A 13,115-nucleotide genomic window follows, 5' to 3' on the forward strand; every position below is an offset into this window, starting at 1 on the left:
TCTAGAAACAGTGTGAGGTAGGCACGTATAGTTTCGTAGATGCAGTTGCTAAATCTCTTCATGGTTTGACAGTTATTCCTCTTTCTGTTTTTTTCCTCTAGTGTTTTATTTCATTATCTATAGCATTATCAAGGCAGCATCTTCACGTCAAAATCAGGGGCCGTACTTCATAAAGCCTTCAGTGTAGGAGTGCTGGTCGGGAATAAGATCCCCCCCCTGTCACATCATCTTATTCATTATGATCTAAAAGGCTAAACTGGTCCTATATCCAACCACTCCTATTCTGAGGATCCTTTGTGAATACGTACTCTCATACAAAAGCGATCCACTTACCTTGAATGAATTATCCCTCCTATATCATGACAGGAATGAGTTCTGGGGTGTAATCACTCGTGCACACTGTTGCAAAAACAATCTCAACGGAAAATGTTTTCCAAACGAAACTAGTTTCAGGTAGGTCCCTCGCCGATTGCTTCTGCTTGGTTCCTAGTGAATACACCTCAGCTTACCTGTAGGTAGCATAGAGGAGGTGAAAGAGGAAGATGCCCGCAGTGCAGATGCCGAACTGGGTAGCTGTGTTGAAAGCTGCTCAGGTTGATGCCCAGCACTCTCAGCTCCTCCACAGAACTTGATGTGCGGAGACATCGTGACCTCACTGGACAACGGAATGGAGATAGACAGATGCTACAACGTTGTTGTAGTTCATCGGCCGAATTTGTCACTCATGGTGTCTGGGGGCTGGAGATCAAAGACAGGAAACAGAGGCAGTTTCATTACTTATGTTGCGAAAGATGCGACTGTCACAGACTACCGTAAAACGTCAATTAAACAGCAGTCTCAAATAGCCTGCCTGTCTCTTTTAATAGCTGGGCAACAGCACACATTTCAGCAAAATAAACGCCAGGCTATTAATTGAAATTTGATGGTTTAAATTAAGGTGGGAATATGAAGAAGTTGTCTGTGTACTCGCATGCTTAGATAGTAGGCAACACCGTAATTAGGAATCACTGACACACATTGCCAATTCAAGAACTGCATAGCTAGCTAGCTAGAGAATATTACCTGTAACAATCAAGGACAGCAACAGTGCAATTATCATTGATCTGATTTCCGTGGGAGTCTCTGGATTTGACTATTCCAGATGTGCAGCACTACTAAGCCAGCTAGCTAGCTATATGATTGAGTACGCCAATGATTAATTGCTAGCTAATAAGATAGTAATCTAGCTACAATACATCACCAAAAGTATGTGGACACCCCTTCAAATTAGTGGATTTGGCTATTTCAGCCACACCCGTTGTTGACAGGTGATAAAATTAAGCACACAGTATGCAATCTCCAAAGAACGATGATACGAGACGAGAAGGGGCTGGAGTAAGATGAGGAAGCGGACTGGTGTGATTGTATTTGGAAGGTCGGAAGGCCCAGTTGTGTTGTTGTAGGCACGTTATTGGGGACATGAGCAGAACTCCAGAAGGGGAAAATGGAGTCCCTAGAGAAAGCAAGTACAAAGATGGTGTCAGGGATGAAGTGGCAGTATTATCATAAGGAGACGTGTACTTGGAAAACGGAGAAAGGAATGGAGGGAAAAAGAGAGGGAGAAGAGGTTCTAAGAGAGTGAGGGAAGAAGAGGGTGAGCTTGATAAAAAGGGATATGGTTTGCCAAAGAAGAATGGTAGAAAGTGTAAGCAGAGGGAGCTGAAGACAGGGGGAGAAATGGAAGTGAATGAGGGTGAAGTATCGGAGGTGGTAGGTGCGGTAAAAGTTATCGGAGACCGAGGTATGCACCGAGGATCAGGATGAACAAGAGTGTGACAGTAGGAGTGAAGTCTATGGAGAAGTGGACTCTTGCCTTTTGGCTGATCCATTTGTGGTTTACGGTGGGTGAAAAAAGAGTTGGGTCATGTGGAATCGGTGAGGGTAACTAGAGGGGGTCTAGTGATAACTGTTTGTGTTTCAGTTGGGCAGAGGAAGAATGCTCTCGAAGTAAAATGAATGGGGGCAAGAAAAGTGAATAGTTTCGTTCTCAAGAAAATGGCACCAATGAAAGGAGTGATAACTGGGGTAGCAGTAGATATGAACGTTGACTAGCTGAGGACACAAGATTCCGGTGTATGTGATGCTAGTCGTTTGATGCGACGCAGACAGTGTGGCGAGAGTGGGGGAACAGAAAGATCATTGTCTGTTCTTTTGAGTTATGAAGTTGAGTCTTTGCCTGACAAAGTGAAGTTAGGATATATAAGTTATCCTGTATGAGCGTATGTGCCGAATACATTAAGATGTTACAGTGTCAAGCTTATGGGCATGTGGCAGCAGTGTGTAGGAGGGAGGTTCCAAGGTGTGAAGAAATGTGCAGAAGGGCACGAGACAAAGGAGACAAAGGAATGTGTAGTATTGGGGAAAGTAGTGGAATGTGTTAATTGTAGGGGTGCCCATGGAGCTGGGGATCAGAAATGTCCCGTGCGAGAGAGGCAGGTTGAGGTTTCCAGGGTTAGAGTAGAGCCGAAGTTGTCACATGCTGAGGCAGTGAAGAAAGTAGAGGAAGATGGGTTAAGGGGGAGGAGTGGTGAGAGTAGTAGAGATATACCAGTACAGAGGGATAGGCTTAAAAGTGATTTTTAGCATTTATAGCAATGGTTATTAATTGTACTGCAGGGATGGATCGGAAGGCTCAGAAAATTGAGGATGTGGTGGCAGCTACAGAGAGGTATTTGGGTGTGCGAGACTTGACGGCAGGAGAGTTACAGGATGTGTTAAGTGGTGATGTCCCATCCTTTCAGGGTGATGGTATCAGGTAGAAATAAATACATTTAATTAGTGGAGTAGGGGGGGTGTTAATTTATTTTATATAATTTTGAAATGAGTGAGTATAGTGCTAGATGGTCGGGTATTTATTTAGTAAAGTTTTCTTTTTCAAGTAAAGTACAAGGGAGTTAGGTCTAGTGAGTTAGGTCTAGGAGTTAGGTCAGTCTAGTAGGTGGCGGTAATACAACACATTGGATGCCAACTGCCGTTAAACCTCATAGAAGATGAAGCAATCTCCATAGACAAACATTGGCAGTAGACTGGCCTTACTGATGAGCTCAGTTACTTTCAACGTGGCACCATCATAGGATGCCACCTTTCCAACAAGTCAATTGGTCAAATGTATGCCCTGGTCAACTGTAAGTGCTGTTATTGTAAAGTGAAAACGTTTAGGAGCAACAACGGCTCAGTTGCGAAGTGTCCTTGGTTGCAACACTCACTACCGAGTTCAAAACTGCCTCTGGAAGCAACGTCAGCTGTTTGTTGGGAACTTTATGCCTAAGATCACCATGTGCAATGCCAAGCATCGGCTGGAGTGGTGTAAAGCTCGTCACCATTGACTCTGGAGCAGTGGAAACATGTTCTCTGGAGTGATGAATCACGCTTCACCATCTGGCAGTCCGACGGACAAATCTGGGTTTGGTGGATGCCAGGAGAACGCTACCTGCCCCAATGCATAGTGCCAACTGTAAAGTTTGGTGGAAGAGGAGTAATGGTCTGGGGCTGTTTTTCATGGTTTGGGCTAGGCCGCTTAGTTCCAGTGAAGGGAAATCTTAACACTAGAGCATACAATGACATTCTAGATGATTATGTGCTTCCAACCTTGTGGCAACAGTTTGGGGAAGGCCCTTTCCTGTTTCAGCACGACAATGCCCCCGCGAACAAAGCGAGGTCCATAAAGAAATTCTTTGTCGAGATCAATGGGGAAGAACTTGACTGGCCTGCACAAAGCCCTGACCTCAACCCCATCGAACACCTTTGGGTTGAATTGGAACGCCGATTGTGAACCAGGCCTAATCGCCCCTCTCACTAATGCTCTTGTGACTGAATGGAAGAAAGTCCCCTAAGCAATGTTCCAACATCTAGTGGAAAACCTTCCCAGAAGAGCAGAGGCTGTAATAGCAGCAATAGGGGGGATCAACTCCATATTAATGCCCATGATTTTGGAATGAGATGTTCGATGAGCAGGTGTCCACATACTTTGGTCATGTAATGTTAGTGTCCTTAGTTAGCTAGCTAAGCACTGCAGTGAGCTGTGTGGCAAATCCTTAAACGACCACAAAACACAATGACATACATTCTGACCTGCCTTATTACCAGCAGTGCTGTTTTTTCGCAATTCAAAATAAAAATGTGCTAACTTCTTTGCATGCTTAGGAAGTTGCTTTTTCTGAAAAATGTATTGTAATGACCTGACTAGATCATAAAGGAACAATTGTCAGAGGATTGCGTTTACGAATTGATGGTTTATTAACCCAACTTCACACAGGCTACTGTTTGGCCGTAGCCCACGCCAAATAAATGAAAGATAACCACAAGCCAACCGTGACCTTCTCTTGTGAAGGCCAGACATAAGAGAGAGAACAAAGGCTAAACCTGGACTTAACTTCCAATGGTCCATCCCCCTGCCCAACGCCCCTCCACGCCACTCCGCCAACCGCCAGGATGCCCGGCATCAGAACATTCCAGGCATTCCCGTGATTGGCAGATAGCAGGTTGATTGGCATGTCGGACCCCGCRAACACTGGGTACTGGTAAGTACAACACAACCACCTACCAGCCTAACACATAACACACAGCTGTCTGTGCGGGTCGCTACACAGCCCCCCCACCACAAAGTCCCTCGTCCCCGAGGGAACAAACAAAGTCTCTGAAGCGACCCGGAGGTCTCCTTTGCCTGCGTGGCCGTGATGGTCGCAGAGTGCCCCTCTGGGAACCAGGTGATGAAGGCAGGGATATGGGGGACAAGGAAGCGGGAACGGGTAATACAGTCCGTGGATCTGGGGATCCATGCGGTGACACAGGGAGGGAGACAGGAGGAGTGGGCTGTCTGGAGCCTTGTCTGCGGCACCTGGGGGTGGGTGCCTGGAGAATGTCATTGCCAGAGAGGGGAATTGTGGGGGTCCCTGGGGTTTGGGGAGAAGAGGCCCCTCTGTATGGGGCTAACCTGTCCCGGTGCAGTGTCACCTTTCTCCCCCTGGGAGGAAGCTGCACCCGGTAAACAACCTCACCTACCCTCTCCAGGACACTGCAGGGCCCCACCCAGTAGCTGTCCAACTTGGGGCAGCTGCCTTTTTACCTTAGGGGGCTGTAGACCCAGACCAGCTCCCCAGCCACAAAGTGCCTTCCCCGGGTGTGCACGTCATAGTTCCTCTTCTGCCTCACACCTGCATTCACCAGCCGCTCTCTGGCGAAAGTGTGGGCTGTCTCCAGGCGGTCCTGGAGTCTCCGGGCATACTCCGGCCCCGGGGGAACAGGAGGGCTATCCAGGGGCCGACCAAACGCCATCTCCGCAGGGGTGCGGATCTCTCTCCCCAGCATGAGGAGGGCAGGCGTGCAGGAGGTGGAGTCTTGGACAGCGGAGCGGCATGCCATGAGGACCATAGGCAGGTGCTTGTCCCAGTCACGCTGGTGTTTGGAAGAGACGATGGCCAGCTGCTGTCCAAGCGTTTTGTTGAAGCGCTCCACAAGGCCATCACTTTGAGGATGGAGAGGGTAACTATTTCCAAAGTTGTCGCTGTAAATAAGGTGTTCTTAGTCAATTTACCTGGTAAAATACGGATTTAATTAAAAAACTACACCAGAGCAGGTGAGAAGTGAAATGCAGAGAGGCATAGAGAAACTACATTCGTAGTCTAATCAGTCGGTGCAAAACAGAAAAAACATGTTTTATTTTTGTTCACATCAAACATTAAAGTCTTGACTGTATTGATAAGTTTGGTCCTACCTTGTCCAGTGCCAGAAGATCTATAACTTCTTATTTTATTACTTTGTGCACACAATGGTCATCTTTCGTGTCTGGAAACAATTGCTGTAACTAAATCTGCAAACAGCTTAACCTGTCCTACCAGACTGGGGGCTGGGTGAAAAGATGCCTATTTATATTATACATTCCTTTCTTGTTGTGTGTTTACTTCTTCATTTGTTTTTTGCAATTCAACAAATGGTGAATTATGAGCTCACTGAACATAATTGACAAGAAGGCCAGATAGAACATGAATTTATTGATTTTATCCTTACCTACTAAATGCACCTTTTGCTGTTTTTCAGATTCAATTACAGAAGCAATACCAGAGAGGTGAAACTTTGACATATCCCTTGTCTGACCAAGAAGGACCAATCCTGTCCTGTGTTTGATGTTGACACTCCTCAAGGCCTTTACAGCTCACGGAATGATTCCCTCTTTCCCTCACCTCTCCTCACCCCAAGCTATACTGTATCCCTCTGCCCTCTCTCCATCCCTCCTCCTTCCTTCCCTCCCTCACCCCAGCTCTTGCTGTATCCCTCCCTCCCCTCCTCCCTCCATCCGCCCTTCATCCCTCCCTCCATCCAGCCCTTACTGCATCTCTCCACCCTCCCCCATCCCTCCTCCCTTTCTTTCCCAGCCGCCCAAGCCAACCTGGGCCTCTCTCTCCATCCACACAGGAGGTTAATTCACTCCAGGATGGCATTATTTCCTCCTAGCTCTTTGACAATATAAAAATTCAGAGTGGACAGCTCTATCCCTCTTCCATCTCAGATTTGATTGTAATGGTATTGCCTTTTGTCCCTAGGGGGCCCCGTGTCGCCTCGGCCGGGGCTTTATGACACTAAATAGCAAGGCTACAATTTTTCCATCTATTCAAAAAGTTCTGTTAATAACTCATTTTGAATGAGACTTGGGTGCTGCCTGGCTGGCCACTTCCGCCAGGTCCCTTACCACCCACCACTCACAGGTCACCTCCTAGACCTAGAAAGTGCCTAAGCGCTGAATGCAAGGGGTTAATTAAATGTCTCTGAATTTATGAGTCCCCTTCCTGTTACACTGCACTCCAATTGACACAAATGTCATATTTACAGCCTGGCTGTAAAAAAGTATTCAGTATTGCACAGTATAGTCTGCATGGGGCTGCCCACTTTCTTTTCCCATCAAACTTTACAAGTGTACCCATTCATCAAAAACAATGGATTTATATAAAACCCATTTCCTCCCCATAAGATCCTATTAAATAATAAAATAATTATTGATTGATTATTCGAAAAGATACACAGTGGTGTAATGGCTTTGCACCAGACCACCGGACGGACCTGCCATAAATAAAGGGAAATTACTTCTGAAACAGTCAAATCTGTATTCAATATGTCCCCTTGCAGTGTTGATCACTGAGGCCATTCAATATTTTTGAGGTTCGCATGGGACCTATATGTTCTTGATAGAAAAGACAAAGTACAGAAACGGCATGAAGCTTAATTGCCTTTTCAAATGAGACTGGTTGAGAGGACTACTAAGTGAAGTGAGGACTACTAAGTGAAGTGAGGACTACTAAGTGAAGTGAATAAACAAAAATGGAAAATGTATAGTTTTAGTAATTCGTCTATTGGACTAAACTGTTGTGAAGCACAGTTAAAGCAATCAAAAGTTACCTTGCAATGATGACTGAAACAGAAATATCCATTGAGTGGGTGGTTTTACAGTATTCAACAAGTGTGCTTAGATGTGTATTTCAAAACCCTAGTATGTGTTGACTACAGTATGTGTTGACTACAGTATGTGTTGACTACAGTATGTGTTGACTACAGTATGTGTTGACTACAGTATTTGATGACTACAGTATGTGATGACTACAGTATGTGTTGACTACAGTATACGCTGCAGTCTCAGAGTATGTGTTGACTACAGTATGTGTTGACTACAGTATACGCTGCAGTCTGAGAGTATGTGTTGACTACAGTATGCGCTGCAGTCTGAGAGTTTCCCAGCACCCTCCCTTGATGACCTACGTTTCTCCCACAACCCACTTTCCTGAGATTAAAAAGAAAATTGACCCATATATCCTTACACACAACCTTCAACTCAAAGTTCCACCTTCAAAATGGAAAATTCCAGAAGAAAATGACAATGGCGCTTGTCTTATCAAAAACAATCCCTAAATGTATTTTGTCATAAAAACCCTTATCTTTTGCGAACAAGGGGGGAATGGACCTTTCCAAAAGGATCGAGGAACGCTATAATGTCACCCAATCCTACATAACATTGAGGGTTTCTTAAAAACCCATTTGAGTTTGCTTTTTGCACAGGCTAAAGTGCCTTCTCTGTTGTCTCTTTCGTGGGCTAGTCTGAAGCCTCTTGCATGCTATGGAAAACAGATGCTATCTCCGCTATATTACTTCTCAAAGCACTCATATCCTCTCTCATGTTATTTTCTTTGATCTGCTAGGCTTGCTGGTCTCACAATTTATTTAATTTTTTGGGGCCCTCTCTGCGAGTGACCTTAGAAAAGTACTGTGACGATATTGGTGGGGTTGCGGATGCTTCTCGGAATGTACCTCCTATGTCCTGTTTTGGTAAAAGGAATGTATTGTAAGATCTACTAAGCCATTAAAAGGGCTTTCAAACCGTCTTCCTGTGTATTCAAGTGAATGTGTTCCTTAGGATTATCGTGAACAGAACAAGTGTTGACTATATTATGTGTTGACTACAGTATGACTACACTATGTGTTGACTACAGTATGACCAAAGCATGTGTTGACTACAGCATGTGCTGCCTACAGTAATGTGTTGACTACAGTATGTGCTGACTACAGTATGTGCTGACTAACGTATGTGATTACTACAGTATGTGTTGACTACAGTATGACAAAAGCATGTGTTGACTACAGTATGTGCTGACTACAGTATGTGTTGACTACAGTATGTGCTGACTACAGTATGTGCTGACTACAGTGTGTGCTTACTACAGTACGTGTTGACTACAGTATGACCAAAGCATGTGTTGATACAGTAGTGCGACTCAGTATGTGTTGACTACAGTATGTGCTGACTACAGTATGTGTTGACTACAGTAATGTGCTGACTACAGTATGTGCTGACTACAGTATGTGCTTACTACAGTACGTGTTGAATACAGTATGACCAAAGCATGTGTTGACTGCAGTGGTGCTGACTACAGTATGTGTTGACTACAGTATGTGCTGACTACAGTATGTGATGACTACAGTATGTGCTGACTACAGTATGTGTTGAATACAGTATGACCAAAGCATGTGCTGACTACAGTATGTGATGACTACAGTGTGTGCTGACTACAGTATGTGTTGACTACAGTATGTGCTGACTACAGTATGACCAAAGTAAGTCCAGGCAATGCATATCAATTATCTGAATTTGACAGCTGATGTAACGTAACCTATTAACTGATTATATTTCTAACTAAGAGCTAAACCATTTGGACATCTCTTTGGATTTATGTGAAATACTTTGGGACTGCTTCCACTGCACCTTAGGAAACAGGTTGGTAACAATAATTTCTCACCATATAGGCTTTACCTCAATACATAACATTAAATATACAGTATTAAAAATAGTAAACCAATGAGAGAAGAGAACCTAGTACACTACTACACACTCAAACTCCAGAAGGAAAGGGAAGCTTTTGTTTTCTTGTTCGTGTGCAGCCAGGAGGGGGAAGCATACCTCTTTGCAAATCGGACCAAAAGAGAAGAAAAAGAAAAGTAATTAAACAAACAATTTTGTCAGGAACGGTGTCTGCTTATCCAATCTGAAAATATGCGTTTCCTTCTAATACATAGAGACAGAAAAAAAATGTGTTTGTTGTCTTCTCAGAGCGTCTGTAAATGACATGCATGTTTCAGTGCGCATTAATTTAACCTGAGCCCTGCATATATAGGAAAGGGATTGGGAAACAAATTATGTAGTGTCATTTAATTAAGAGTTTTGCTTTGAGCAATAATACTGTTTTCCACATAACCTTTAACTACTTAATGGATGTGAGAAGCTATTACCTTTCAAGATTTCAGTTTTTAATTATTTTGAATATTTCCAGAGATATGAAATGTCAATCAAAATGGGGATTATTGCAATTTTTGTCTTTGTACGTTGTGCACTCAAGGACAGAATAATAAAAGGCCTAATGTGTTTACAATTCTAGGGATATGCAACACTTTGCGCCCTCTGACAAATGCCTAAAACACACTACTCAGATTTTTGGCCTACATTTGCTTTTAATTCTCCCATAATTCTCTCATGTGTGTTATGGAGTTAACTATTACAATTAAAGTTTTAGGAATTAACCTAAATTCTGAGCTATGTCATCCATAATATATTTAATAACGTACTATATGGCATATGATGTGTTTAACATACAGTACCACTCAAAAGTTTGGACACACCTACTCATTCAAGGGTTTTTCTTTATTTTGACTGTTTTCAACATTGTAGAATAATAGTGAAGACATCATAACTATGAAATAACACATATGGAATCATGTAGTAACCAAAAAAGTGTTAAACAAATCCAAATATATTTTATATTTGAGATTCTTCACCCTTTGCCTTGATAACAGCTTTGCACACTGTTGGCATTCTCTCAACCAGCTTCATGAGGTAATCACCTGGAATTCATTTCAATTAACAGGTGTGCCTTGTTAAATTAATTTGTAGAATTTATTTCCTTCTTAATGCATTTGAGCCAATCAACTGTGTTGTGACGTGAGAATATAGGGGTGGTATACAGAAGATATTTGGTAAAAGACCAAGTCCATATTATGTACACCATTTGTTTAACCCTTTCTTTGGTTACTACATGATTCCATATGTGTTATTTCATAGTTTTGATATCTTCGCTATTATTCTACAATGTAGAAAATAGTAAAAATAAAGAAAAACCCTTGAATGAGTAGGTGTGTCCAAACTTTTGACTGGTCCTGTATATTGGGATGTTATTACCCCCTGATGCCTCCCATTACCCTTCTCCACCTGCGTCCCACATCTGTGTTCCAGGGATTATCACTCAGCCTGGCACATTTAGGAACGCCTCTAAAGTGGCGGGGAAAGTTAATTTACCTTTCCCAGAGGTCATCGTTGCGTCCGTGGCGACAGGCAAACCCTTGTATGTGACGTCAGGCTCGTTTTAGTGTGGATCTGACTTTAAGTTTGAAAAGGACTGACACATGGGCGTAGTTTTTAGCTGGTATCCCATTCTAGGTGCTAGGACCCCCCCCCCCCCCATCGCACAGGGCATCGTGTGATCATCATGAAAGCCTCTGTGTGTGTCTCTCTCCCCATCCCATAAACCAGCTAAATGGATTGTGTGGTCAGGAAAAAGAAAATGAGAGAAGAGAATGAAATTACAGACCTGGCTGAGTGCACAAATCATGCATATAATGATTTATGGCTTACCAGAAGAATTCAACACCTGTGGCTCACCGTGGCTGTAATTGCATGTGATGCACCAGATATCAAGATGTTTGTCTTTGCAATGGCGAGGGCAGGTTCAACAGAATAACTTATAAGGGAGGGATCTGGGAGTGTCTGATGTTTTTAATTCTTGTAAGATCACTTGTGAACCACCCACAGCTCACACAGGGTCTGTATCATAGAGGCTTCATTAACCATTGTAATTACTGTGTTTGTTGATCGTTACCTGGATTTGGTGGTAAAAGGTGGATGATGATTCATCAGATCAGGATGAGTTGATATGGAGTTGAATTAAACAAGGCAATCAGGGAGCCATAAATTCAGCACAGCGTGATCAACCCTGTCTGAACTCGGTCCTGGGAAAGGCTGATTAACGCGGTGAGAAAAAGCCCATTCTGCAAACATATGCTTCTGAAACCTTTCCAAGTGCAACTAATCTCTCAAGAGCTGTTTTAATTTACCCAAGGTGTAGTAATAAAGAGCAATGTTAAGGAAACTTAGTTTGCCATAATATCACATTCTCTTTTAAAATAACTACACCTACTGTATATCATTTGCAAACCTGAAATCCAACGTCACTGTRGATTTATTATCAAAAGTTGTTGTCGTTGTGTCATTGCTGAGCGCTCAGACAGAATAAGAGTATAGGATGGATGGATAGATCCCAAACAAGACAACAGTGTGAGACATCTGAGAGCTCTCTCACCCCCTCACCCCTCTCTCCGGCTGATGCTTCAGCCAAATTGATTACCCCACTCCATCTGTATCAGGCTGGCCGCCTCCTGTGCTCACCGCGTTGTGCCTACAGCCCAGAGTTAGTGTACAATTACATACAGTTTAATATATCTGCTGAGCACCTTTTTAAACAAGCATCACAAGTCCAGGAGGTGATTTGTCTTCCAGCGCCATTACTCCATTGTACATCTTGATAGGCGAAGATTGCTCCTAGCCATGTTTAAGCATTAAATAGTGTATTATTATTTCACATAAATCACGTTGGGATGTAAGGGGGAGTAGTATCATAAGTTTAGTATTTCTTTTAGATAGTATTTTAAACCTCTCTCTCCCCAGCATGGTGGAGTTTCAGAGGGAAGCAATTCCATATGGGCATATCAGGGAGGTATGTTCAACACAATGTATAATGCCATTTAAATTCAGTTTAAACTACTTGTAACACATTTGTCATAAGTGCTGTTCCTATAACACAAAGTACTACTACTGCTGCTGCCAACACCTACAGAGAACAATAGGCCTACTACTACTACTACTACTACTACTACTACTACTACTACTACTACCACTACCGCTGCTGCTGCCAACAACTACAGAGAACAATAGGAATATTACTACTACTACTACTGCTACTACTACTATTACTGCTACTGCTACTACTACTACTGCTACTGCTACTACTATTACTACTACTGCTGCTGCTACTACTACTACTACTACTGCTGCTGCTGCTACTACTACTACTGTTACTACTACTAATACTGCTACTACTGCTGATGCTACTACTATTACTACTACTGCTGCTGCTACTACTATTACTACTACTACAAGCATGGTTGGGTGTGTCTGGCTCAGAGCTCAGCCTTTTGAAGTGAATTTATTTTGGGTACTGTAGCTCTGCGTCATTGGAACTCAATATTGTCAGAGCCCTGTGATAATTCTTTTTTTTTTTGCAGTGCAACACTTTTAACTCACAAAGGCACTATATTAGCGATTAACTTTTTAATGCCCTTCGGCACCTGCCATCACACTTAACACACACACACACACAAAACCACACACACACACACACACACACACACACACACACACACACACACACACACACACACACACACACACACACACACACACCACACAACACACACACACACACACACAC

The 13,115-nt window shown here is 43.2% G+C and overlaps 1 pseudogene; it reads right to left on the minus strand.

The window, feature by feature from the left end:
- The window catches only part of LOC111973500 (adenosine 3'-phospho 5'-phosphosulfate transporter 2-like), a 12,085-nt pseudogene extending 11,440 nt beyond the window's left edge, over nt 1–645 (minus strand).
- Between the last annotated feature and the right edge of the window lie 12,470 nt (nt 646–13,115).

The sequence above is a fragment of the Salvelinus sp. IW2-2015 genome, linkage group LG14 (assembly GCF_002910315.2).
Source record: "Salvelinus sp. IW2-2015 linkage group LG14, ASM291031v2, whole genome shotgun sequence".
Lineage (NCBI taxonomy): Eukaryota > Metazoa > Chordata > Actinopteri > Salmoniformes > Salmonidae > Salvelinus > Salvelinus sp. IW2-2015.